The sequence below is a fragment of the Corvus hawaiiensis genome, chromosome Z, assembly GCF_020740725.1.
Source record: "Corvus hawaiiensis isolate bCorHaw1 chromosome Z, bCorHaw1.pri.cur, whole genome shotgun sequence".
NCBI classification, from domain to species: Eukaryota; Metazoa; Chordata; class Aves; order Passeriformes; family Corvidae; genus Corvus; species Corvus hawaiiensis.
This window is the reverse complement of record NC_063255.1, coordinates 30,968,229-30,995,621: the sequence shown is the minus strand read 5'-3', so window position 1 is coordinate 30,995,621 and position 27,393 is coordinate 30,968,229. Positions and strand designations below refer to the sequence as shown.

At 42.4% G+C, this 27,393-nt stretch overlaps 1 long non-coding RNA gene across 1 annotated transcript; it reads left to right on the top strand.

The window, feature by feature from the left end:
- Positions 1-23,960, top strand: LOC125319631. The gene is made up of 3 exons (XR_007200837.1): positions 1-14; positions 19,544-19,550; positions 23,862-23,960. It is a non-coding gene; the product is annotated as an uncharacterized LOC125319631 (long non-coding RNA).
- The last annotated feature ends 3,433 nt before the right edge of the window (positions 23,961-27,393 follow it).

Here is a 27,393-nt window from a genome sequence, read left to right as displayed (position 1 = left end):
TCTGTTCAACACTTGTAAGTATCAGGACGTTAAGCTGTGATACACCCTGCAAATTCAATGGAGTATATTTCCTGCCTGCGGTGAGATGTAGGTATAAAGGAAGGCCTTTAGCAGCTCTCATGAGGTACTGATGGACATTAGGTGTTTGTCAGGATGTGGTGGAAGACTCCATTCTGTGGGAAGTCAAGGACTATGGAAGCAGGTGTACTAGTTTGAAAACAAACCAGTGGGAGGCACAAAGTCAGAATAACAATTTAATGGGGAAATAAAAAAGAGGCAGAAAACACTGGTTCAAACTGACAGCGTCAGGATACAACCCGACACCCTGTTAGTCAGGGTGGTGCTAGCAGTCCGGTAAGATGGTGGCTGCAGTCCTCCTGAAGTGGTGGATGTGGTTCTGTCAAAGTGGTGATCCTGTAAAAGGGTCTGCTCTTCCTCAGAAGGTCCAGTGGTGGCAATGTAGCTCCTGTCCTCTGGGAACCCAGTGGAAAGGGTGTCTGTGGTGTTTGGAATCTCAGATTATATCCAGGATGGAATGCTTGGTTCCTCCCCTTTGGGTGGAGCATCTCACAATGGGATGATGAGTCATGAGGCCAGGCGTTGATGGGCTCATTAACAGAAGATAGTCCAGAGGGAGGAGGCAAGGGAACACTGCCCCACCTGGTTTCAACATCTCATGAGGATGGTAATAGAATACACTGCAACCCAGGACAGCAGGATTTGTGGAGATACTTTCAGAAAGCCTAGAGGACAAGGAGAAGGCAGGATCATGCAGCCAGCTCATGGCAGTTCAAGGTATCAGGTAGTGTAAACACTGTTTCCTGCTGCCCAGCATGCCTAGAGTGCAGGGATGGAGCCTGGTAAGCGGCTGTGCTCTGAGGTGCCTGCTTTTGCATGCAGTCTCAAGCCGTCTTTACTGGGATTTTGCACCCATGCTCTGGACAGGGTCAAGTTGTCCTGCCCTCCAGATCCAAAGCCCAAATGACAATTCTTGGCTACTTTTCACAGAATCATAGAGCCATTGAATAAACTGAGTTGGAAGGGACCCACAAGGACCAGCGAGTCCAACTCTTATCTCTCCTATTCAGGACATCCCCAAAAATCACATCATGTGCCCAAGAGCATTGTCCGAACACTTCTTGAACTCTGGCAGGGTTGGTGACCACTTCCCTGGGGAGTCTGTTCTAGTGCTCAACCACCCTCAGGGTGAAGAAACTTCTCCTAATATCTAACCTAAGGACATAGCAGCCTCTTTCAGCTGTACTGTGATCCCTGGAGCACAAGTATTGCTGCTTGGATGGCATTGCACTCCCTCTGAGTTTCCTGAGGAGGAAACAACCACTGCCGAGTGTTTTCATGTTGCTTCATGCGCATGTGTGGAGGGATCCAGTTAACCAGAGGGCTTCTCTTCTGCTGCTGGAGATCTGTGATGGAGGAAGAAAACATCCTGCAGCCAGTCTGGGAACTCCTTTGTCATGTTGGAAAGAAACTGATGTGGATCTACATTAACGGACTCCATAGAGTGTTTTCCCAGGAGGAGTAGCTCTGGACCTTCTGTTCCAGCCTGCTCTGAAATGACCATAATTTGCCCTGGCCAGGTACTTGAGCCGCTGAAAGGTGGGTGTTGAACAAGAAAGGACCTCTCAGTGTTCATGCTTTGCATCCTATTCTCCTCATCGATAGCCACAAATTACTTCTGTAGGATGCAGGATTAGCCTGAAATGACCACTGGACCAAACACAGATTTTCTCTCTGCAGATGAACAGATCTAAGAGTGCTCAACAAGCAGGCACAGTTCAGAGAAAACTGCCAGCTGTCCTGATAAATGGGTCCCCAAAGCATCTGTGCTGCAGCAAGGAGAACACTGTGCTTAGATACCTCCAGATAATCCACTGTGACAGAGGTGTGAGCATCCTTGGCCACACCACTATTTAATAATTCACCTTGGAAGGAGAAGGGTTTGTGAAGTTTATTTAGATAGGATGCTGATGTACCTTTTATTCCCAGGCACACTCCCACTATCGTCAGTGATAATTTTGGGAGGAATTGGCTACCACTGAATGTTTAAAACTTACACAGGAATTTTCAGAAGTCCACTGTTTGTGACCAAAGGGCCACGCTGCATTTCAGTACTTCCCCAGGAGATGGTGACTTGTGGCATTTTATCTGCTGTCTACTCTCCTCTTGAAAGTTTAGCTTTGAAAGCCAGTCTGGGAGCAGAACTTCTTAGAAAATTACTCTTCCCACTCTAATTTGTGATGATGAGTGCCTTGGCTTTAAATATTACAGTCATAAAGATTTTACTGACTTCTATTTCATGCTTAATGTGTACCCATTACTAGCTAATGACAAACTAAAGAGTGCCTCATGTAGTGGAATTTCTGCTTGGAGGTGAAGTTTAAAGATGCCTTTTGAATTAATAGTTTAATGATTCTGTTTGCATGTGAATACAACCAATTTCTGCACATCTGGTTTGCTCTTCCCAGCAGACTGAAAGTGTAGCAGGAGGGAGTTTAAATAAATGGCATTGCCTAAGGTGCAAGGAAAACCCAGCAAGAAATTAAAGCGATGAAGCTGTGATGAAGATGTTGTTGTTGTACCCAGGCTTCTTCTTTGTTATATCTGTAAGTACTCTCTGGGTTACAGAGCTCAGGAGTGAGTGGCAGGCAGTGTGTGTTCCCTCATTTCTCTTTGGAAATAGTATTCAATCAAAACAGTGTGCTTTACCACCAACTCCCACCACATCTGTCTTGACTGCTTTTTTTTTTCCTTTTCATTTTGTTTGTTTGGTTTTGTGAGAGGGAGATACAAGGGTTATAATAATTTGGTCTCTACTGCTGAAACACGGTGACTGCTGGTAACACTTGACTTCTCTGAATCTCATTTCTTCTCCCTTCAGCAATGCCTGCAGCTCCTCTCCCTCCCTGTCTGCCTGCCCCTCAGCTCTCCTTCAGTCTCCTTTCCACACATCACCTCAGCATCTCCCTGTAGCTCATTTGTGTCTTCTCTTTATTAAGAAATGAGGCTAAAAAAAAGCAGAGGGAAAGTGGAGAATACCACAGGGCAGAGCTGGACTTAAAATTATTTGTTGGTCTCTTCAAAATAGCAAACAGGTAAATTTCTGGATATTTCTTAACGTAAGTCAAGATATTCCTTTTCCATCCCAGTATTTCTGTGTTTAGGCTTAAGTGCCCCAAACTTCTTTGCTAGTGTTGCTGTAATTTCACAATTGTAAATTCACAATTTAATTGCATTCTAATCATAATTATAAATGTATAGTTGTGATGTCCAGTTCTGCTGTAAATGTTTCTGGTGAGGCATCTCCTGAAGCATTTCCTTGCATATAGTATTTTGGTTCTGTTGGAGGATCATAATGCCTCTTGTGTTTTAGGAGATACTGTTACAATTTATTATGCCAGTGAACGTAATTTATTAGGCCTTTTTCTAGTTCTTATAGGGAAAACTGGATGTCTGTATCAGCTGCCAGGGCAAACATGGTGGACTGTGTGATCATCTCCTTACTTTACATATAGTTTTGGTTTTTATATATGAAAAAGATATTGTTTTTTTGATTTTCAGTCCTAATTCAATATTGCACACCACTGAACCAGACTTGTTCTGACTCACTGTAAAGAATAGAGACACTTGACTTTTACCTCATACTTTGCAGGACATGAAGTGTAATGCCATCTGATCTCACCCTCTAGCTGTCCTTCTTGAATTTTAGCCTCTTCAGTGTTGCATCTTTTGGCACATCTAAAACAATAACGGATGCGTTGATAATACTGACTTTTAATCAGAATGTTGGCAGCAGCCAACTTAATCTGTTCATATATGATACATGTTTTTTTCACGTGCAGGTAATGGCCAAAGAGAGCTCCTGAGGGCTGTGAGATGGGTAGTATTGATAGTAATTTTCTTGCCTTCCTGTTGGGGTTCCTCCCCCCTGGCGTGGGGTCCAGGGGGTGAGGGTCCCTGGAGTAGAGACATGACCTATGGGGTTTCCCTACTCCCTGGCCAATCTTGTTCCCCATTGGTTGTTTTGTGTTCCCCTGTGCGAGGAGGATTCTGCTGGTCCCGTGATTATGACAGTTCTTGGGCAAGACCCCGGACATGCGGCTGGAAAATAAACATCTCTAAAACATCTATCAGGAATCAGTCCCTATTCTTCCACGGGCCTCACTGTCTTATGCATGTTGCAGTAATCCCCACTGCAACAATGGTGGAGAATGCGGGCATAACGAGTCAGCGACTGTGAAACAATCAAGATTTTGAAGATCCCCAAAAATTCGTGAGTAAAGAAACTTTCTGGATCTCTCTTCTCACCTTGGTTTGGCTGTTCTCTCTGGACTATGGAGGAATCGTGGGAAATGTGGCTGTCTAAGCCGCAGAAAGAAATGTATCTAGAAGGTAAAGGAGTCCTGGCACAGCAAAACAGGAAACTTGCTCTGGGAGATCTAGAACATTTTTTTGACTGGCTTTTCAAAAATTTCTTTTATATTTCTCGAGACTTACATTTTGATATTAATCCTCCTGGAATTGGTAACTGGAATTTTTGGTCTGAAATCTTGGGTGAGATATTGGCTCAGTCAAAATATGGACTAGTGATAGAACTTCTCCGTGCATCTCCTGTAATCAGTGAAGCTCTTCAGGAGCATTTGCATGGTCCCATTACCTCTGTGGCGGAAGATGACCATCATCGCATGGCTGAGACCGCGTGGCAGCCATCCTAGGAGCATGTGACTGCAGCCACAGGGTCTCCTCTACCCGTGCCGGCAGAGGTGCCTGCGCTGGATGTGCCTGGCCCCCTTGGGAGCCCGCGCCTTGTTGTTGACCCCATCCCTGTCTCAGGGTCCCCTGCCCCACGACCACAAGTGAGGGAACGACGCTGCAGGTGCTGCAGGTGCCATGGGCCACGTGCAGCAGAGAGGCGACCCCTGCGAGCAACCAGGAACCGGGGGTCAGTGTGGAAGCCCGCTCTGAGCACACGGCTCAGAGAGCTTTGTAGAGTGAAAAGCGGCAGTTTCCACAGTGACACGAGAAGCTCTGCAGTGCAGCACTGAGCTGAAGCAGTGCTGCTCAGAGGGTGCGGAGCAGCAGCAGTGCAGGGGTCCGACCGCTGGAGTCAGCAAGGCAGTGGCCACACAGGACCAGCAGCCACAACACAGATGCAAGCATGTAATGGGACAAGTTCTAGCAACGAAAATCACAGGAATTGTGAAATGGTAACAATGTCAAAAACAACTGTGGTTTTGTAACGAGATGTGACAACCAGGAAGATGTATTCATCCATAGAACTGCCATTAAAAGGAATAACCCTGAAAAATAGCTCCAAAGTGTAGGAGATGGAGAAGTTGTACAATTTGATATAGTGCAAGGAAGAAAAGGCCCACAGGCGGCCCACGTGACAGGGCCTGGGGGTATTCCAGTCAAAGGCAGCCGTTATGCACAAAATTATAAACAATATCCATCCCAGCAACTTCCCTACCCACAACCTACTTTCCCCTTTTACCCTATACCCAATATGAACCCTTTCCTAAGTTTACCCCATCCCCAATTTATTCCTGATCCGTTTTTCACCCCGTGGCTTCCCTATACAATTCCTTTTCCCCACAACTCCTCTCCAATGCCGAGGGGGAGATGAAAAAGGGGCGGGAAGAAATTAACTGTTATTGTTTAGAGTTTCAACAGGTACAAATGGAAGAAACCCTCTCCTGCCTGAGTTTCCCCACAAAGCATGCTCAGAGAGTCCTGTCTCCCTTCTGCCAACCCTAAGATGTTCCAGAGGAAAATCTGTTTGGACATTTAGAGACTCAGGAGGGTGGCTTGTTTACTTTTGAAACTGCTCTTGTTATCTTATGTTTATCCAGTTGTTTTCAATGTTAAGTTTTAAATCTCTTTTAGTTAAAACAAAAGGGTGAAGTGTTGGGGTCCCTCCCCCCTGGCCTGGGGTCCGAGGGGAGGGGATCCTGGGGTAGAGGCACGGGGTTTCCCTACTCCCTGGTCAGCCTCATTGGTTGTTTTGTGTTCCCCTGCACGGGTCCCCTCCTCGGGTCCCATGATTGCAACAGTTCTTCGGCAGTCCCCGGCCATGCAGCTGGAGAAATAAACATCTCTGAAACATCTATCAAGAATCGGTCCCTATTTCTTTCCACAGGCCCCGCTGTTTTATGCATGTTGCAGTAATCCCCACTGCAACAACTTCCTGGCTGGTGATCGACTTGAGAAACTGTTGTGTATAAAGTGCTGTTCTGATACACCTGTGATATGTTCTAGTCATTTCTTTTCAGTCAAACATGCCATAACATACAAGGGAAGTTCTTGCTCTTCTGTATGCATTCACAGTCACTTGGAGTTTACAATGTCTAGAGAGGCATCATGTATCTCAAAATGTATAGCAAAAATCTTTCCTTAATTTATACTACTACATAATACCCACCTTTTGCCTTCTGGTGCCATGAATTTTTTATTCCTTCTCATTACGTTTAATGCTCTGTCCTTTGGCACTGGCTCTGACTGGTCTAGAAATCTAGATTTCAAAAATTTTATGAAACTTTTCTCTAAGTGTGAACTCTTCCATTTTCTGTTGCTCTGTTGTAGGCAGGCACCCTTTGTTACATTGTATGGTCTTTTTTGTTTCCTGGATTCTCACTCAGTACTTATCTCAAGATATTTATGAATTCTCCCTGAAAAGTACTTTCTTTTCATGCTAATATTTGTGTGAGGAAAGAAAATAGTTTATGCAACCTGCCTGAATCTGTTTTCTGCTTGCTTCCATGAAATATCAGTTGAGGTCTATGGGTATTCATTGGCTTCTTCTATGCAAATATGTACCAGAAAACAACCAGAACCTGGTATGGTGATTAAACCATTACTTTCCTCAGGCCCTGCCAAGCTTGATTCCTGAGTTTTCTACAGTACTTCTGATTTCATATTCCAAAAGCAAGAGAATTTTTGTGACAATCTTTATTTTGTCTGTTCAATGCCTAGTGTAACTCCAGACCAATTCTTCAACCAGTACCTCATCAAAGAAACAAGACACAGTATTTTTTGAGTGACTTTCAGTGAGACACATGCAGATCCAACCATACATGGCTCAGGTTTTTAGGCTATGCATGGCCAGAGTGAGAAAATTGCAAAAGAACTATGGAAGTCTAACATACATGTATAATGCAAGCAGCAGAAAGCAGAGTTAAAATTTCTGCTTTGTGTTTTTTTCACTTTTGGTCTGTGACGTTTTTTTTTTAATTTATTATGGTCAGTATGATTCCCAGTGCAACAATAACCCTTTTGAGAGTAAAAGCCTTCATGGCAAGCAATGACTTTCTGCTAAAAATTATGTTTAAAATAAATCTGCTAAAAATGGTTTCATTAAACAAACATCCCAAAGGCTCTCATATTCACAAGAAGCTACATAAAGCAATTACTATGTTTTTTACAAAGCAAAATCCAAGTAGTCTGTTTGTATGCTAAAGGAAATTTCTAGAGAACAAAGCAGTAATGAATGAAATGCGAGTACCAGCTCATCACAGCCAAACTTACTACAGTGATTGCATGAAACACCTTCAGAACAATGTTCCTCACATGGCACAGAGCACTGACAGAGGGCTCTTACTCATACACCACCTCCTGTTTTGCCAGGTTTTAAATGCACGCTGCAAAACTGGGCCTGCTCTAGTGGCTAGTTAAGATTCAGGACTAAGTTAATGGCATCACATTAGTGATGGGTAATTGTGAAATCCACTTTATGCCTGGTAGAAATCTTATAGACTCTATGTTAAAGTCAATTATTTTGTTCTTGGCGCATAATCAGCATGCAAAGAAGACATTCCTTGCTACAGAAGCTTGTGAGCCAAACAGAAGTTACCAAGCATAGGGTGGAAAATGTGGAAGAAGAAGAGCATAGAGTACTTATCAGCATGATGGTAAGAAAATCTTCTGGAGGGGTCCTTCCGTGACTGGGTTCTGGAGACTATTGTGAATCAAAGGTTAGTGATCCACAGTACAGCTAACCTGAGCGTCCAGGAGCCACTCAATGCTGCAAAGCCATGGGGTTCTCAGCATCTGAAGTGATGTAAGATTTACTTTATATCTATATTTCTTCCTTTTTTCTAAAGCAACTCTTTTATTAAGCAATTTTTTGTCAGACCTTTCTTACTGAGACCAGAAAAAGACCTGCACCATCTCACTCTCTTTTATCTCACCTCTTTTCAGCTTACCTTCACCCTCTCACTAATGCAGAAGAGGCCAAAACCTGGGCTACAGGGGAGGAGGTTCCTTGGTTTTGGCTCACTATGCCTAAGTAATTGGATGGAACTGAGGGTGTAATAGAGATTTGTCTCTTGATAGGGGCGGTAGAAATGGAGAATGGAGAATCTGTTGAGTGAGGGAGCTCTGTGAACATGGAGCACGAGGCCATGCACAGGCAGATGGAAGAGCCATTGCAGAAGAGCAGCTTTCCAAAAGTTGCATTATGTAGACTGGGGATTGGGTGTTATGGAGACAATGCTAGATATGGAGCTCAGATGTCAGGCCAGTCAGTTCTGTGCTATTATTTTTGCTAGCCTTTGTCAGAGGGGCTAGGGGGGGACATCCTGGAAGTAAATCTTTTAACATTTCTTCAAAGACAGAAAAAGAAATAAACCAAGATAAAGTGTTTGCAATGTGGCTTTTATTCAACATTATCCCTTGCTCCATTCTATTTAGATGCTGAAATACTTTTATTATGGAATGCCATTTCTGGCAATCCTGTAAAGAGTATTAAAGAGAGAGGGTGGAAGGCAAGAAAAAGAGGACTGTTTAGTTGTCTGGAGGTGCTATTGTCAGTCATCTGTTTTCTTTCAGACATACCCATAAAATTGTAGAGAAACAGCAGAAATAACTGGGGCTTTGCCTGTGGTCATGGCTTTATTTTGCAGTCTCACTGCTGTAGGTGAAGAGCTATTCAATGTGACCAGCCACTCTGCAAAGCAACACATCAATTGAATTGCCTTCTCCTGAAACATTTCTCTTTACTTGCCTTCAGATCTCATCCTAAAAGCAGGGACAGAAAAGGTAAAAATTACCAGGGCTAAATGGTAATGACCTTATGAATCAAACAGAGAGAATGTGCCATAAGCAGTGTTATAGCACTGGAAATATAAGGACCCCTCATATAACCATGATGAAGAATGGGAAACATCATCTGCTTTCTTCTTGCTGATGGCCTGGAGGTAGGGAGAAAACCTGTGTGGGAAGGGAAGAATGGAAGCAGGGACAAGCTCCTTGCAGAACCATTTCCCACTCACACACGAGCAAAGATTATGTTTTGTCAGCTGGTGGTGACTTTGAAAGTATGTGTAAGACCACAGCCTCAGCTCTCTCTCTGTCTGCACATCCCTGCGAGCACTGTTGAGCCAGAGCTTGGAAATGTCTTACTAGATTCTGCCATCCCAAAGATCAGGGGGAAGCTCTTTCACATCCTCCTTTAGGTTGTCTACTTCCCTCACAGGGCTAAGTCACCCCTGAGTGAACAGTATTCAGGTGGCCTACTGGGCTTTTCATGCATTTGCCAGCCCAAAATTAATTGGTTTTGCATTAGCTTCTCCTTTCAGCTGTTCTTCTCAGTTATCATTACAACTCATGCCTTTACAGCAGCATCCCTAAGAATGCTTTTAGTTCATTAATCCTAAGCAGCTCCAGCTCTGGCCCAGGTATCCTGCCTCTAGGTTTTGTTGATCCTCACAAAGAACTTTATAGACCACACTGAACAGAACTTCTGTTGCTATTGAAAATATAAGAGGCGTGTCTTTGAACAGTAGAGGCCAAATAGAGCTTTTGAGAGCAAAGTAAATTTCTTTACCAAACCTCTTTGCAATCTAAGGATTGCAAATAATGTTAAGACATTATCTGCTTTATAAAGGAGGTAAGAGTGGGTTTCTTCCTATGAGTTAGGAAGGGAATTAAGTGTGCATGTGAATATGCAGCAGCCTTTCTAATGGTGGTCCATACAGTGGGTCAAGGATGGAAAATGCCTTGTTGAAAAAGAAAGTTAAAATAATGAAAAATATGGTTGCTATGTGCAACTTTATTTTACATTTGAATTCAAGCTACCTTCCTCTGATTGCAAATGAGAAATAAAAGCATCTGTCACTCTCTTAGAGGTTGCCAGCCTGCCTAGCACAGGGGCATTATGGCAGAGGAAAGGAGCTGCCATATCTGGGGTTCTAGAAGTGGTCACAGAGAGGTTTGGTCTTGAGCGGTTCCAGGGAGGTAGCAGGACCTAGACCAGTAAAAGTCAGAGTGCTGTATAGCATGTTCAAGAAGACAAGGTCCTCAAGAAACAACTTTCTTCTGCAAGTGGGTATATCCATAAATAAGGTTTCTCGGTGACTTTTCTAGGAGTCACACAACTCAAAACTGCCTTGTCCATTGCATGCAAAGAATTCTGGAAGAAATCATTTTTGTAGTCAGACAGCAGTAGTCATATAGGAGGTGTTTCTCAGCCTGCCACTTATTTCAGTCAAGTCACTTCATCCCACAGGGCCGCAGTTTCTTGCTCTATAAACTGCATAAATGGTAAGGTCCCTCTGTGAGGTCCTTTCAGCTTTACCTGTATATAGCTTATAAAATAGTGATCCCTAATTGTCCTTCCTTAAGGAATGGATTAGTGGGCTATTTCATTCATGTCAGGTCTGTTATTAAGGCAGAGGATTTATTTATCACAGGATGTCTGTTGGGAGTGAGCCTCAGGTAGAACCAGAAAGAGCTCTAGGACCTCTGACTCATTCTCAAAGAAGCCACTTTCTTTTGTGTTAACCTGTGAGAGAGGAAACTCTGGCTGTGAATCCATTCACTCTTTCCATTTCCAGTTTACTCAGGAACCGGTTCAGTTAAATGTCTGTCTTGATGCTGGATATGGCTTTCAAAACCTGTAGACTTAAAATTATTCTGAAAGTGAAACATGTTTTAAATGTGGTGGGATTTTTAACAGGCCTTGCTTGTTTTTTTTCCCTTAAGCATACATTTCTCTGTAACAACCTTTTATTTTTATTATCAACCTTGAGTGTATTTTTAGCTGTCTATATATGCATGCAGGATCACGAATACCTTAAATGTCACATATAAATGGAGGAGTCATTTATCCCATCATACTGATAGCACAGCTGGTGGCAATCATTCCAACTTCAAGCTAACTAAGGTTGTCATGTTTAAAATTCTACCGAGAATGAGTTTAATAAAGAAAGACTCTGGCAACAGGCAAAGCTTTGCAGAGACTACAGATCATTGGACGTTCTGTGAATTTTTTTTACTGTGATGAGTCTTCCTGTCTATTAATTCTGATTTTTATATCAATTTCCTTATTGTGATATTTTCTCATAGTCTATCCCCAAATTTTTCAATAATCCTGATAATTCTTTGCAAAGATATCTTGCTAACTGCACTAAGTTAAAGTCAAATAATCTGTGGCAAGGAAGAGGAACATACTTAGAAGAAGTTTAATAATGGTATTCAATATTCACATTCATGTGTGTTTTTTTCTGGTTGTATCTCTCCTTGTGAAATTCAATTTTTAATATCTCCTGAGGTGTTCTTCAGCATGATACAGCACAGTATAATAGGACTTACTAGATGTAATTAAAATCTCACAATTCTTAAGTCAAACCTCTTGCAGGAAGATTACCTTCCACTTCTAGACACCTATTAAACATCCACAACAGCAAGCAGTCTGTTGGCTATTACAAATTTCTGTGAGACAGCTCTAATCCTAAGCCTGCTACTGCCTCAGACTAAGGTTCACTAGCCTGTCAGGGACTTAGCTAGCTTTGCTAACATGACGCTGTCCCAGTTCACATGCACACATGCACATTGGTGGTTATGACAAGTACCATCATGGCCCCTCTGCCTACCCAGTACCCCTTCCCCAGTCTTGTGCCCCCTTTCCTGCCCTTGAGTGCCTGACTCACTGCTGATCCAGCTTTGTGATCACTGCAGACACACAGCACTCATGTACTCGTCCCACAAGCAGGCCACACTCTCAGGTCCCCCAAATCCCAGCATGGGCTGTCTGCACATCTGATACCTCAGCTCAGAACTGAGTCTGCCCTGCTCATCAGCTGGTATCAGCTTGAAGATTGCCAGTGAATACACACACACACACACACACACACACACACAGACTTTCCCCATGCACAGCAGGTTTTGGGGAAGGTACAAACATTCACCTCTTCCAGCAGCTGGTACCAGCCCAAGGGCTCTGTGTGACCTGTGCTCCAACTCCAGCTGTTGGTGCTGAGCCATGGACTCACACTGGTGACCCCAGAAGCTGCTTTTCAGGATACAAACTGTTCCTCCCCCAGTGGCTGGAGGTTAAAGACCCCCCTCACTCCAGTTGCTGGCACTGAGAGCCCCCCCTCACTCACTCTGAAGCCAGCACCTCTGGCTGGAGGCGCCCACAGCCTGGTCCGGCTCCAGGAGCTGCTCCCCGCTCCTCACGCTGCTCCCCAGCCCCTGGCACTGAGTCCTGCAGCAGCCACGTGCCTGGGATAGGGCATGAGGTCATGCAGAGAGGTGGCTGAGAACAGGCAGGACACACTGCGGTGATCAGGTGAAGGGCTCTGCCGGACAAGCCACTGAGCAGCCCCAGCTCACAGGCGACAGGCGCCTTCTGTACCCTTGTCTGCCCACCCCACCTCTTTGTTCCTCCCTGCTCCCTCTTCCCTGCACATCTCCTCCTTGGCTGGCATAGTTCCACTGACCCACCCCAACACCCTGGATCCTCAGCTTTACATCCTTATGCTTTGCCAATTTCCAGGTTTGCCTACAGATTCTTATAGTTCATCAGCCGTTGTCACTGACAAGGTTTGTTTCTGGTTATTTTTTCCAGCAAAGATAATTGCACAGATTTGAGCCTGATTGCCTCTTTTCCTTTGTTTATTGCCACAGCTGAGAAAATAAATTCTCACACTCCACATATCCATACATAAACATTTAATTTATAAGCTTTCCTGTCTACCCCCATATTCTGCCCCTTTCCCCTGCATGTCCCTTATGCATCTGTACAACTCTATCGATACTCTCACTTTCCCCAACTGGTTGTCTAAGAATAGTTTGGGTTGGAAGGGATGTTAAAGATCACTCAGCTCTTACCCCTTTGCTGTGGACAAGGACACCTTCCACTACAGCAAGTTGCTCAAAGTTCCATCCAACCTGGCCTTGAACAATTCCAGGAAGGAGGCATTCTCTAGGCAACCTGTTTCAGTGCCTCACCACCCTTACAGTGCTTTGCTGGTAATAAAATTCTCAGCTCCACTTCTTTCCTTATCAATTAGTGCAACTTAGCTGGCTTCTTTTGGGCCTTTGTCTTTGTTCAAGCAGTTGATCAGAACTTCTGTCCTGTGAGAGAACTGTTTGCTCTCTTTCCTGTCATCCCAAATTTGCAAAGCCCCTTGTTGGAAAATCTTCAAGGAATAAAGTTTCTCACGCTTCCTATGTTCTTTCAGTCTTGTGTAGCAGTTGTCTCCAATAGACTTGTCAAATAAATGGAAAAATTCTGGAGTAGGTATTCCAGCTATGCATCTGACCTGCCAGGTCAGGCCATCAGGTAGGTCAGATTGCTACTTAGCTTGCACAGCTCCCAGATTTCCAGTATTCCCAACTATCTGACAACTATCTGTATTTTTTTCCACAAATGAAATTATTAAACAAATTCAATCCCACTGCAAATATTTCTTATCTGTGTTTTCATTCCAGTTCAGGATAGAATAAATTGATATCAGAAAACTTGTTTTTTCCAGAGAATTGAAAAGTCCATTCTCTAGCCTTCTCTTGGTCTTGATCTCCTTCATAGAAACGTGGAGAAGTGCTAACTGCAGTATGCATGGTCACATACTAGGGAATTAATTACATGTTGTTGTATGCATTTTTATCACAGACAAAATCTCTCAGCCATCAGAAATCTCCAGAGTTTTCTGTGTAATCTCACTGAAAATATGCAACTGAAAAATATTCAGGAAAATATCAGTCAAGGAGAGGAAACTAGCTGCGTATTGTCACACCTGGCAGATTGATGGCTGAGGGAGAAATTAGGATTCTAACTGAGCACCTTAATAAATTGAGCTGAATTAGATGAAAAATTCTTAATTGTTAGGCATCATTCTAATTTCTAATGACAGTGAAATATTAAGCACAGAAAAATAACTATCCGTTCTGTATTCTTTAGTTACCTGTCAGGGTAATGATCATAAACTCACTGTGAATAGTGGGAATGATCTTTTTAGCAGAAGAAATTGCCACGGGCCTTCGAGTACACATATTAATCTTCTTCACAAAAAGCTCTGTATGAATTCAGCATACTATAATACCAGAGCAGCTCTGGGGCAAAGACCATTTCTTTGCTGTAGGTTCCCCATAACTTGCATAGAATTTGGTTAATTAATGACCACCCAGTACATAATTTTCCTTCTCCTCAGCATCCTTCTCTTAATATGTAACTGCAATATTCATACAGTTTTTACTGGGGGACACCCATGGGACAGCTTCTGTCAGAAACTGCATTTCTAATTTGTGTATGGTTGATCATTTCCAAAGGAACTCTGATGGGCTTGAAGGGTGCCCCTTGCCTTTGACTATCACATTCTGCAAAACTAGACTGACAGGGATACCCAGCTGGAATTAAGAGTTTAAGATTGCACCTGGCTCCCTACTCAGCATTTCTTCACAGTGTCTTGCGACAATATTTAGAGGGCCTCATGTGACCCCTCTGCCAATCCCATCTCTGCATACAGAGATGCAAGTAGAGAGCCTGGCTTCTCCTGTGAGCAAAGGTGAAGATGTAGTCATTCATTGAGCACAGTTGCCATGTGAACCCACAGCATATAATGTGGACTAAAATGACAAGGCTTTGGTTTGGGAAGTTGTAAGATTTCTGTATCCAAACACTTTGAATCAACCAAAGCCTTAGGGCAGAAGCAGCTTGTAAACATTCAGGAACTAGCAGAGTAAAACTGCTTCTTTCTAACCCTCACAGTTCAGCAAATATTTTGTGGAAAATACAGATTTTTAAAATGAATGTCAGCAGAGCCTTTTCTTTAGCACAAGGCATCTGTATTTTAAAAGACCCTTTCATCTCATCTCAATTTGTCTTCTTTAAGCATAACTACAATGACCAGTATAATAAAAATGTTGTCTCTTGGCCTCTGCATTGTCATTTGTCTCTCTCTGTTTATCTCACTGCAGACCTTCGGAGTGGATCTGGACAGATTTTCACCAATCAGAAAATGGCTTATCCCTTTCCAAATACTATTTTTCTCTCCGCTTTCTTTCTTTTCCTTCCTTCCTTCTTTCTTTTCCTTCCTTCCTTCTTTCTTTTCCTTCCTTCCTTCCTTCCTTCCTTCCTTCCTTCCTTCCTCCCTCCCTCCCTTCCTCCCTTCCTTTCTTTCTTTCTTTTTCTTTCTTTCTTTCTTTCTTTCTTTCTTTCTTTCTTTCTTTCTTTCTTTCTTTCTTTCTTTCTTTCTTTCTTTCTTTCTTTCTTTCTTTCTTTCTTTTTTCTTCTCTTTGGAGTAGCAAGATGAAAACTGTAGAAAACAGCAACAAAATTCCTGAAAAATGAAAATGCCACTGCTTTTCAAAGCTCCAAATCAAAATCTTATTGAAACATCTGAAGGGTTTCACTGGGAAAAAAAAAGTTTCTGTTTTTCATAGGTCTTTCGGTCCAGAAGGAGCACTGACAGGTAGGTGGGAATATTTGTGTGATACACCATGTATCTGATCCTCTGCAGGCCTGACACACTTCAGGTGGTCCCCATTCTTGTTCTTTCTCTGTCCCTCCCGTTCACATGCAGCACTGTTTTTACTCCCTTGGGATTTTTTGTCCAAATCATCTTTTGGACCTTCCAAATCCATCAGCTTTTTTTGCCTCCAGTCACTGACCTGCAGAGTGCTATCATTGTGTGTGTATCCTGGGACATCATTATGATTTCCAGTAGCTTACAGGCGCTAGGCCAATTCAGTCAGCTTTAGAACTGATTTTATTAAAATGCATGGATACAGAGAACTGTATTTAGATTCCCCAGTCATGCCTACTTGAAGCCATGTGTGGTATCTGTCTGGTTCTGGTGTTTCCTGAACAGTTTCTTTCAGTTTACACAGAACACCCTTTCCTGTTATATATCTGCCTTTTTAATAACATTTAGATTTCTTTTTACAGCTTATTCATTTTCTAGATATTCCAGTTGTTCTGCCTTACATTTTAAAGGATTAATGAAAATAACAGGACCTGGTGTCATTGTGCCCTTTACTTGTGAGCATTTTGAGTGTCCTTAGGGATTTCCTTCATGCAAATGACAATCTTTTTTCATCTGGCTTTTATAGCTCAATTTCTCCCTAATGAGATGAAACTTTTTTATACTGCTTTGGGATACTTTTTAGCATTTTTGTCTCAAAGATTATGATTCTTTGGCTGATTCAATTAAATGGAGGAAAAATTCAGAGAATTTAAAGAACAAGTATTTTGTTTCTTAAATGACAACACAGATCCTTATGACTTCAGCCTGTCTTGTACAGATTTCTGATGTTTCATAAGAATTTGAATTACATAATCCTTTCTATAAAACATTATTTCTGCTATTAGTTGAAAATAGGTAAAAAATGCCACATATAAATAAAGGAATATCTTTTACTTGCACAAAGAAACAGGAAGACAGAAAAATATTTTTATTGACTGAAAACAAAGGCTAGCTTAGAAAACATAACAGGTGATCCTGGCCCTCTACTGAGTCTTAGTGAGGCACATCTGGAGAGCTGCGTCCAGTTCTGGACTCCTCAGTACAGAAGAGACATGGAGCTTCTGGAACAAGTCCAGAAGAGGGCTACGAAGATGTTCGAGGGACTGGAGCATCTTTCTTACAAGGAAAGGCTGAGGGAGCTGGATCTGTTCAGCTGAAGGGACAATGGAGAGGGGACCTTAACAATGTCTATCAGTATCTGAAGGGAGGGGGTCAGAGGATGGATCCAGGCACTTCTTGGAGGTGTTGAACAATAAGACAAGAGGCAACGGGCAGAAACTGATGCACAGGAAGTTCCAGTTGAACACGAAGAAGAACTTCTTTACCGTGCAAGTGACCGTGCTCTAGAACAGGTTGCCCAGAGAGGGTGTGGAGTCTCCCTCACCGGAGATATTAAAGAAACATCGGGTGAGATCCTGTGCAATGTGCTCTAGGAAGACCCTGCTTGAAACTTGAGCAGGGAGGTAGGACCGGATGGCCCACTGTGGTCCCTTTCGATCTTACCCATTCTGTGAGCCTGTGATACATTTATAAAAGAATTGGTTTGGACAAAAGCATTTGTTAAATTTACTTGCTTATTGTCCTTTAAATCTAAACACATTCTCTGTTCATTCCTTATGCTTAGCCAAGTTCTAATTACATTCTCTGTACTGTATACTCTTTATACTGTAGTATCTTTCTGCTGATTCATGCAGATTCCCAGAATATTCATTGTTCATATGAAGGTGCATTTCCCATGTCTACCCTATGCAGTATGATTTTCCCCTCAGTTTTTCATATTTTTGCAGCAGCCAGTAGTGAGAAAGCCATTCTTGGGCCATTGATGGAGAGCACTGGGGTGGTTTTATGCAGTTAGCCTGAGTTGGAGGGACCGAGAGACACAGTGTTTCCCTTCCTGCATGCAGTAAAGTAGTTCTCCAGCCAGAGATGGAGTTCTCTCTAGAGAGTAGAAAGTGTAGTCAGATGAGATGGGTAAGGCACAAGCCTCCAAAAGTCTGAAAAAAGAGTAAAGCTGCTGGGGAGACTCCAGTCAGGGATAACGTCTCAAGGGAGGATACAAAAAAGCCCAGTGTGACAACAACAACATGACACAGGATTGTTGCGTTGAACCATGACCAACCCCAGGGCCAGCCGGATCAAGTGGGCCAAAAGGTCCATTGGTTTGATGCTTCCACAGCCCAAAAGCCCTGAGCATTCAAAAGGCTGTGAAAAATACATAAATCCGTGCCTTACCATTGGCCGCAGCCCTCCCCTCCCCTTATTTCTCATATTTGGTTGTAATTCCAGAGAGTTCTATGGATTTCGGTAGTTAATTTTCCCCTCTTACTCCTCCCTGCTTACCCCTTCTCCCATTTGCTGTAATTCCTTCTCCCCGCCTTGGTAACACCTGCTGGCTGATGTTCCATTGGTTACTGTGTGTTTTCCACGCCCATATTGTGGGGGTACAAGACCCCCTGCAAGCCACGCTTCTTTGGCTTTCTCCATGGATTTTTCTTCTCCAATAAACCCTCTCCCTCCATGAAGGAGTCCCTTCGTTTCTTCCCTACCTCCTTCACACACCCTTGCCATCAGTGGGCAAGGCGAACCCCGAGCAGGTGCTTTGCCTGCCCTCCTGCACCGCGATCGGCTTCCATCCTTCCCTGCTCGGAGCAGGCAGAAGATTGCCTGGTGCTGGGACAGCGTGCTAGCTGGCTACAACAGTGTGGCACAGGATCTTCAGATCCATCTCTGAGATGTATTTGATTCACTCCAGGCAAATGATACAGGAATAACCTATGGTCCCAAGGGACCATTTGAAAGGGAAGAATAGCTTCTCTAATTATCTTCAGAAGGAGCACACATTTTCTGAAGATCGCTCAGAGTGGTGAAAGATTATTAAGAGACATACCAGGATGCATCACAATTCCATGTCAGCTGAGAACAGAACTAAATTAAAAGAACTTGGGAACATTATTCCAATACACAAGTGTTTGAAATGGTGATTGTTGCGAATGGGACACAGAAGATCATTGACTGAAATATTACCTCAAGTTTGTGGACCTTACCTGTCCTGGGAGTTGAGAGGCATATCTGTCTTTTGTGCTGATGGGTATGAATGTGGCTGGAGCTAACATTTGTCACCCTTCTTGTGGTGGCATTGCTCCACTGTACAAAACTACCCCAAAGAAGGTGGAGCAGGAATCATCAGGCACAACTGCACAACCAGGTTAAGTTTCATACTAAGTACCATGTCAGTACCATTTTTCTCCAAAGATGGGTGAATGATCAGCCTTCTTGCAGAAGAGGCGATATTATAGATGACAAGTCCTGAAACTCTTTTGAAGTTCAGAGTAGGTAAAAATTGCCACTGTGATATTTTTTCTTTCTGCGCAACAAAACATTCTATTTTAATACCTTTATCCAAATGTTGTATTTCAGTTCGAGCTGTATCTCTATGCAAGATGCTGTAACACCAGTACCTACACTGTGACTTTGTGCAGCATGTCACGTAAGAAGAAAATTAAGCCTAACATGCAAAGTGTTTACTGTGAGTCTTACGAAGACTTAGCAAGAAATCGTGGTAGCAAGAAATTATAATACACATTATTATCGAAATTCCAGCCATTCCTGGACTTCTTGCCAAGTCATCAAGACTCAAGTAGGATGTATGGTTATGAATAGATGAGACAAATTTTGTTTCAGACAGGAAAAAAATCCACAGAACTGAAGTATTCTATGTTAACCTATGAGAAGGAAGTAAGGATGTGACAATTAATAGGCTTACTCCACTAACTTCTGAGTTGTAAGGTGCCTCATTATCAGCAATTCCTACAGTTTTGGAAAAACGAACTAATATTATGCGCTGGGAGTCATTTTCCATACTTGCTCTCAGCGTCAGAAAAGACTGGTTACATTTGGCACTTGAATGTGTCTCTAGCAATCAGTGTAGCTGCATATATTCTGCATGATGTTGATTAATTAGATTTCTGATCATAAAGGGTAGTAGAAAACAGATGCACAGATACTGAACTCTATATGAAGGGCAACTGCTCTTGGTAAAAAGTCCTCTTTTTTGCTCTGGCAAAGCCTTCAAAGTTGTTCAAAAGCCTTACATTTCATGATGGGAATATAAGATTTTTGTTTTCCATGACTGGTGATAGGCTGGGGGAAGAATTTAAAAAACAAGCAAGAAAACGAACCCACACAAACCCCCAAACAAACAAAAACTGAACAACCAAAAAAAAAATGTAGAGCCTTTCTGAGTATCCAGCTCTTATTCCAAGGCAAACTTTGTCTGTGATCATGCTCAGCTCCAGGAAAACAACAAAACAAAATTATGATATGTTATTAAAAGGAAAACAAATCCCAGAATGATTAATTGTCTAACAAGAATAGAAGAAGGCAGTCTCCCTGACCAACAGGTAGAGTGGCTTTGAAATGCCATTGAAGTCCTTGCTTCTACAAAAAACACAATCCTTTATTGGAAGTGAAATGAAAGTGAAGCAGTGGAATTGTTTGCAGAAAAGGAAGTCATAAAAAGCACATGTGGACGGAAGGAGGGTTAAGCCACTTGAACTTATTTGAAGTGTACTTGCCCTAGGCAGACACAAAATGCGTATTGCTGATCATATGGCAAGCAAAGAGTAGTGTTTTGCAGACTTCTTTATAGGACACAGCGAGACTCAGAGAGAGGAAGGGAGGGAGGGCTGCAGAATGCAGAGGCCTTCCAGGTTTCAGAAAAATGTCTTGTTTACTGAAGCTTGGAACCTAAAGACATCCTTATTCTAGCTGCAAGACTAAGATTATCAATGACATTAAGAACATGTCCAAAGAGGTTCAGTCTAAGGAAGCAGAAATCTTGTATTTTGTCAAGTCTTATACCTGTGGATTGCTATATGACTTCAGGCCAAGTGGGGACTGCAATTTCTTCTAATATCCCTTAAGTAATATTTACAGACAAGAACTAATCCAGACAATATTTCGTTTTTCTCAAAGTATAGTGGTCCATTCTGGACACAGTATTGCATCTGAAACCTTTCCCCTCCCATGGAGTGTCTATTCAACATTACTATTACACATCCCAAAAGAGGTGCAGTGGAATCTTGCTGCTCTTTGTGAGTTAGTTTCACCCTCAAACCCCTAACATTATACTAGCCATCTGGTTGCCTTTTTCATATGTGACATTTGGTTTTTTCCCCTCACTATATATCACTTGTCTCTGTGGCATTTCATCTAGTTGACCCCAGGCCATCTGTCCAATTTGTAGAGGTAATTTTGAATTCTGTTCCAGTCCTCCCGAGTGCACCTTTCAGTTTGTGTCATCTGCAAATACTGTAAATGCACTTACTCTTCATTCTCCTAGTCATTAATGAAACAACTGAATAACACAAGGCACAGGACAGACCCCCCCATGGGAAACAATTTGCATCTCTCCCCACAAATTACAGTGAATCTCCAGTAACTATTCTGACTGTTTTCTAAGAAAAAAATAGACCACCACTCAGCCAGATCTCTGCTCCCTAGAGAGCTCCTGAGATCCATGGGTTCATTGTGCCCTAACAAGAAAGTGATGTGCAGGTTTACGGAAACTGGTATGTATTACATCCTCTTGTAACCTTACAAGTGAGGCCAGTTACTCCATCCTTGACAAATGCCTTCCTCCTGTCTTTTTCTTCCTTTCCTCTACAGTGAGCTTCATTTAGTCCCAAATTCCGTGGTTTCTGCAGGAGAAGTTAGAGTGATTACTTCAGAGCTCTCAAAGGGTCAGTTTTCCCCTTTTACAATAGTGGATATATGTTTGCCCTGCACTTTCACAGGGCTTCACATTTCCTCTACTACTTCTCAGAAACAGTAATCTTTATGTTTGCTTTGGCTGTTTCCTTCACCTTTCTCTAAACTTGGCCAGCTTTCACAGTATTTTTATCCTGTTCTTTTCCTTACTTTAGCCAGTGTTTTTTTGCATTGTAATGTTGTCTGGTGACAGTTTCATGAAGATTAGAGAGAGAAAACAAAGAAGTGCAGTATTTGTTTGTGTCACCCATTGTTTGCTCTCTTTTCCCATGTAGTAACAGATCTATACTTTGCTGTCACGTATTTTGTTGTTCTTAAAGAATATTTTTTCATGGCTTTCTCACGTGCCTCGTACATATTCCTCCCTGTTTATATCATGGTATTGTGGCTTTTGAGCCTCTAGGGTAACATTTGTAGTAAATGTTTGCACTTTTCTCCACAGCTGTGAAGACTTCCATCGGTGGAAAGGAAATTCTCCTGAAGATGAGATTACCAATAAAAATGCAGATGTGATGCTATAAAAATGCAAAATATGAGGAGCTGACGTGGCAAACATTAAGTGTGGTTGGTAAGGTCATAACAGACTAGTAGAACAGATCTCTGAGAGGTAAGATAAGAACATGCCCTCACTATTTTGCATTCCCTTTGTTTTGCTTTATTACCTACTTTCTCCTTGTTAGAATGTGTGCTGATATGATCGAGAAATAGATGAGAAAATAAGAGAACCTAGAGAATTCGGACAGTACACTTACTTTTCTGCTCTTTTGGTATCATGTTTCAGCTCCAGTCAGTTCACTAGGAATAATCACATGTAGTTGCTTTCTAAAGACAGCTGAATATCTTAAATGGCTTGATGGCATAACCATTTCATATGTCTCTCTCAATGGGATGTTTTAGGCTAACGCATATTGCAGACTGTGGAACTTCAAGTGTAAATTGTTAATCAGAGTAACTGGAAGCAGTTTAGGACTATGACATTGATGGAGAAGTAATATTTGCAGTTTTCAGACTAATGTAAGAAAATTAATGACTAATCTTGTTGTTGGCCCAATCTTAAAAAGTAAACACCCACAAAGTGACAGCACAGATGGCTTGAAAAGTCTTGTACGAGAGAATTGGCATTGATTGCAAGGCTGAGCTGGAAAACAGTTTAAGATGCCTACTGTTCAACAGGTTTTCCTTACTGCAGGATTAGACACTACATATCAAACTGGATGTGAAATAAATTTCTACTGGCTTGGTACCTATTGGGCAGAGGGATGAGTGACAGTACCTGTACAACGCTCATTTCCTAGCTGCCATCATGTCTGCAGATTCTACAGGTTCAGGAGACACCAGAAAACTGTTTTTTTCTTAGTGAAGGTGACTGGCACAGCTTCTTGTGCCATGTGCTTCCCTGCTTAGGAATTCTGACCTAATGGCTCTGGTCAGCCCATACTACAGTGATGATCAGGAATGACTGCATGTGAGAAGACTTCTTCAATTAGGTCAGCTTCTGCTCATGTGAACAAGAATACAGAGACAATGTGGTCACACTCAGCAGGGTCATGTCTGCCTTTCTAAAGAGCTGGTAAGCTGACCTTTTTTTTTCTTTGGAATAAGTGTGGGGATTCATCCAGTTGGCCGCCTTCAGGATTTTTATCAAGATTCTGGTCATCACACATCCATGTTGAGTGGGCAATAGGCAGCAGATATGTGAATATACTTAGCTGACTGAGGTTGTGTGGCCTATTTGGTATAAGCAAGTTTGGAGATATTATGTGTTTTTAATTTGGAAGCTACTTCTCTGTAGAATTAAATTTTTGTAGGTAGGACAAGAAGCAAGCAATAACAGACACTCAAGTAATGTTTAGATGTAAGTGTAACTGATCTGCATTATGACAGAGATCATTCTCATACAATGCTACTTTCAGTGAAGCAGTATTATGTATAGGATATCTTTTGCTGTCATTGAAAACTGTTAAGTATATACAGCATGCCTTCTTGGAAAAAGTAGTCTTAAGTCTGAATTAGAAGAGTCCTGTCCCCATTTTGCAGCATTGTGTTGAACGTGAAGCCAACTGGTGCTGTTTTAATGAGATCTGGATAGTGCACACAGGAAGTTAGAGACAAGATGCAATGTGTTTGACACTGTCCCACATGATATCCTTGTTTCCAAATTGGAGAGGCATGGATTTGATGGATGGAGCACTTGGTGGATAAAGAGCTGGCTGGATGGTAGCAGGCAAAGAGTTGTGGTCAACAGCTCTTTTTCCATGGGGACACCAGTGACCAGTGGTGTCCCTCAGGGGTCAGTACTGGTGCTGATACTGTTCAACATCTTACAAGCGTCATGGACAGTGGGATCAATGGCAGCCTCAGCAAGTTTGCCACCAACACCAAGCTGTGTGGGGCAGTCGACACGCTGGAGGGAAGGGATGTCATCCACAGGGAGCTGGACAGGCTGGAGAGGTGGGGCTGTGCGAACCCCATGAAGTTCAGCAAGGCCAAGTGCAAGGTCCTGCACCTGGGTCAGGGCAATCCTAGACACAGCTACAAGAAGAGAGGATTCTGCCCCTCTGCTCTGCTCAGCTGAGACCTCACCTGGAACACTGCATTCAGCTCTGGTGCCCCCAGCATAAGAAGGACATGGAACTGTTGGAGCAAGTCCAGAAGATGGCCACGAACCTGCTAAGAGGGCTGGAGCACCCTGCCTATGAAGACAGGCTGAGAAAGTTGGGGCTGTTCATCCTAGAGAAGAGAAAGTTGTGTGAAGACATCATAGCAACCTCCCAGTATCTGAAGGATCCTACAGGGATGCCAGAGAGAGACTCTTCATCAGGAACTGTAGGGATAGGACAAGGAGTAATGGGTACAAATTAAAAGAGGGGAAATTTAGGTTAGATCGTGGGAAGAAGTTCTTCACTCTGAGGGTGGTGAGGCACTAGAACAGGTTGCCCAGGGAGGCTGTGGAGGTCCCAGCCCTGGCAGTGTTGAAGGCCAGGCTGGATAAGGGTTTGAGCAACCTGACAGAGTGGGAGATGTCTCTGCCCAAGGCAGCAGGGGTTGGGGCTAGACAGTCTTTGAGGTCCCTTCCAACTCTTAATATTCTGTGATCCCGTGAATCTGACCTATTCAGCTTTGCCTCAATTTTCTGTACAAAGCTTCATGTCTCCTCTCCGAGAACTTCTCTCCATTGGAATAGTCAGTCTGCAGTCCTGGGGCTTCTCTTTATTTCCTTCAGAACATCTTACCACTTAATAGCTGGTGCCTCTGCTTTCAGCAAGTTCCAGATTATTTGGTTTTAGTCTGGAGAGTACAATGAGAAATTATAACCTGTAAATTCTGGGTCTTCATGCTCAACCAATAGGCACTTCCTTTTCTGTCTTCTGTCAGAAAAAACCAAAAAGGAACCTGAGTCTCTGGTCCTGGCTTTTTCTTTAGGAAGTCTTAATTTTTTCTGCAGTTTTGAAGGGTGAGACCAACAACAGAATGAAGCAAGACTAAGGAAAACTTTTTTTTTTTTTTTTGCATGCTTGCTGCCTATAGGACACTCCTCTTCCTCCAGTCTGCAGTCCTGAATGGTTCATGGTTTTCCCTTTCTTCTCCTTTATTTTTATTCTGATTATTCTCCTTTTCTTCCATCAAGCCCTTGGTTATTGCCAAGAATTTATGCATTCAGTCCCATTCACTCCAAAGCAACTGGATGGAAATGTGTCAAGAAGGAAAAACAGTTTTTGATGGCAATATCATAATAGAAGAAAAAAGAGGTTATTCTGGAAATGTTCTCCTTTATCGTATTTCTTCATAACATCTGTGAAGACAACCTTCATTCCAGGTTCCCTGAGGACAAATTTACCAAGCATGCTTCAAGAGGAAGGGAGGAAATTGAGAAGTAAATTTTGGAGTTACGGAGAGTCCTGCCTTGCAGATTAGGTCCATGTGGGACTATCAGACTATCTTAAGCATCAAACTAAATGTGAGGTGTTCTGTTTATTACTGGTGAACAAAAGGTCTTATTGTAAGAAAAGTGCAGTTTCCAAGGAGTAAAAACATCTTCATGCTTAATTGACAGATATCATTGTTTAGAAAAGAAAAAAAAAGTCAAGGGAAAGGGTACATATAAGATTTGAAACATTTTTAAGCTATGAGTTTTCTTTGAAGTTTGACTTTAATATCGGAAGATTGCACAACCGAAGAGAGTATTAAAGTCATTTATTTGTTTGTCTCAACAAATAAACAGGCTCAACACATCAAAAACCCAGACACCTTTGGTCATAAAGGGTAGAAAAATTAAGGGGGACGGAAATAGTCCTGCAGTTCTACACTATTTGCTTCTGCAACTGAATATGGATCCAATGTTCGTGTATAGGGAGGTTTGCACTTCTCTGGCTGAGAGCATTATACCAACACATGCAGATGTCCAGCATTTCCTGGTTGTGTATGTTTCACCTTTCACAACAAACAGGTTTACACAGTTTGGGACTGAGCTCAGATTATACTGGACTATTTATGTTTAGCATTGGGAAGGCTCTTCAGAGCACTCATGTGGTAGGCAGTGCTCATAATGCACAGTAAGTAGAAAAGGCAGTGCTGCAGATGTTTTCTAAGAAAGAAGACAAAGTGGCAGGACCCTAGGGACAGCTTTGAACAGAGATGAAGGAGTTCACAGGGATAAAGAGCTGAGGAATGTCATGGAATACCAAATTCTGAAGAGGATGGGGTAGAAGGATCAGTATTTGCTACAGAATGTGTTGACCTGGTCATGAAAGCTTCATTAATTTTGCAGCTGCTCATTTTTTAGCACTAATGGAATGCATCCATAAATATATAACGTTAAAAGAAAGTTTAGGGTTATCCTTAGGAAGATATGAACAAGAAGGTTAATAAACCATCTCTCACTCAATGCTCTGCTAACATATAGAAAAAGGCATCACAGCTTTGCGATGAAATGGGATGAAGCATCAACATTTTTGAGATGGAAGAATTTGAAAACTTCAAACATTTTAGGAATTCAGTTTTGCAGCAGAAGTGGTTATATTTCCTGGTGAAAATTGCTTCTGAATGAAAAACAGGTTTCTAGTTATGGAAAATATTTTCTGTTAACAACTTCAGAAAATTTTAGGCCTTTGCTAGGGGAAGAAACATGCAGTCAAAAATTCCTGACCAGGAGTAGCTAAAAAATAGTGAGATTGATTTCTTCTTCTCTTCCATACTATTAAAACAAAATGCTATTCATGTAACTGTGTCTTTTGAGCACTGTGCTCTCACTTACAGCATAAATCACCGTATTTCCATGTCTCTTGAAGGTACAGAACAGTGAAAATGAGAGGTCAGCCAGAGAGTGTGTTAAGTATAATCATATCAAGACATAGAAAACAAGCCTGGTTTCCTGCTAAAAAGAATTGGTCCGAGAGAGAAGAGTTCACATACCTTTAACCAGGGAACAATGCACAGCGAGTTATATGAAGAGGCTGGATATATTGGCTGTGCAGTTGAGTCTTACTATCTGATTGTGATAGAAAAAGCTAACAATTGTGCCAATTAGACAGCCATAAATCACCATTTGAGGCTAGATGTTGGTGGCAACCATAGGAAATAACTAATCATGGCTGTGCAAGCAGTATGTTGTTTCCTAGCAGCGGGTAAATGAAAATGAGCTTGAAGCAGGCTAGTCAAGTGTGTCTGTCAGGTGTGGTGTGGAACACTGTACCAGTTGCTGTATTGTGTATCGATATAGCTCTCCAGAAAAACTACAATTTGTTTTCCTTTCTCTCGTATATCTACTGGTGTCTTCTCTCAAATGGGAGAAGTCAGGTCCTGGCCTCAGGACAATTACCAGATGTTCTGAGCGTGATTTCTGGTTTGGTTTCAGTGTCTG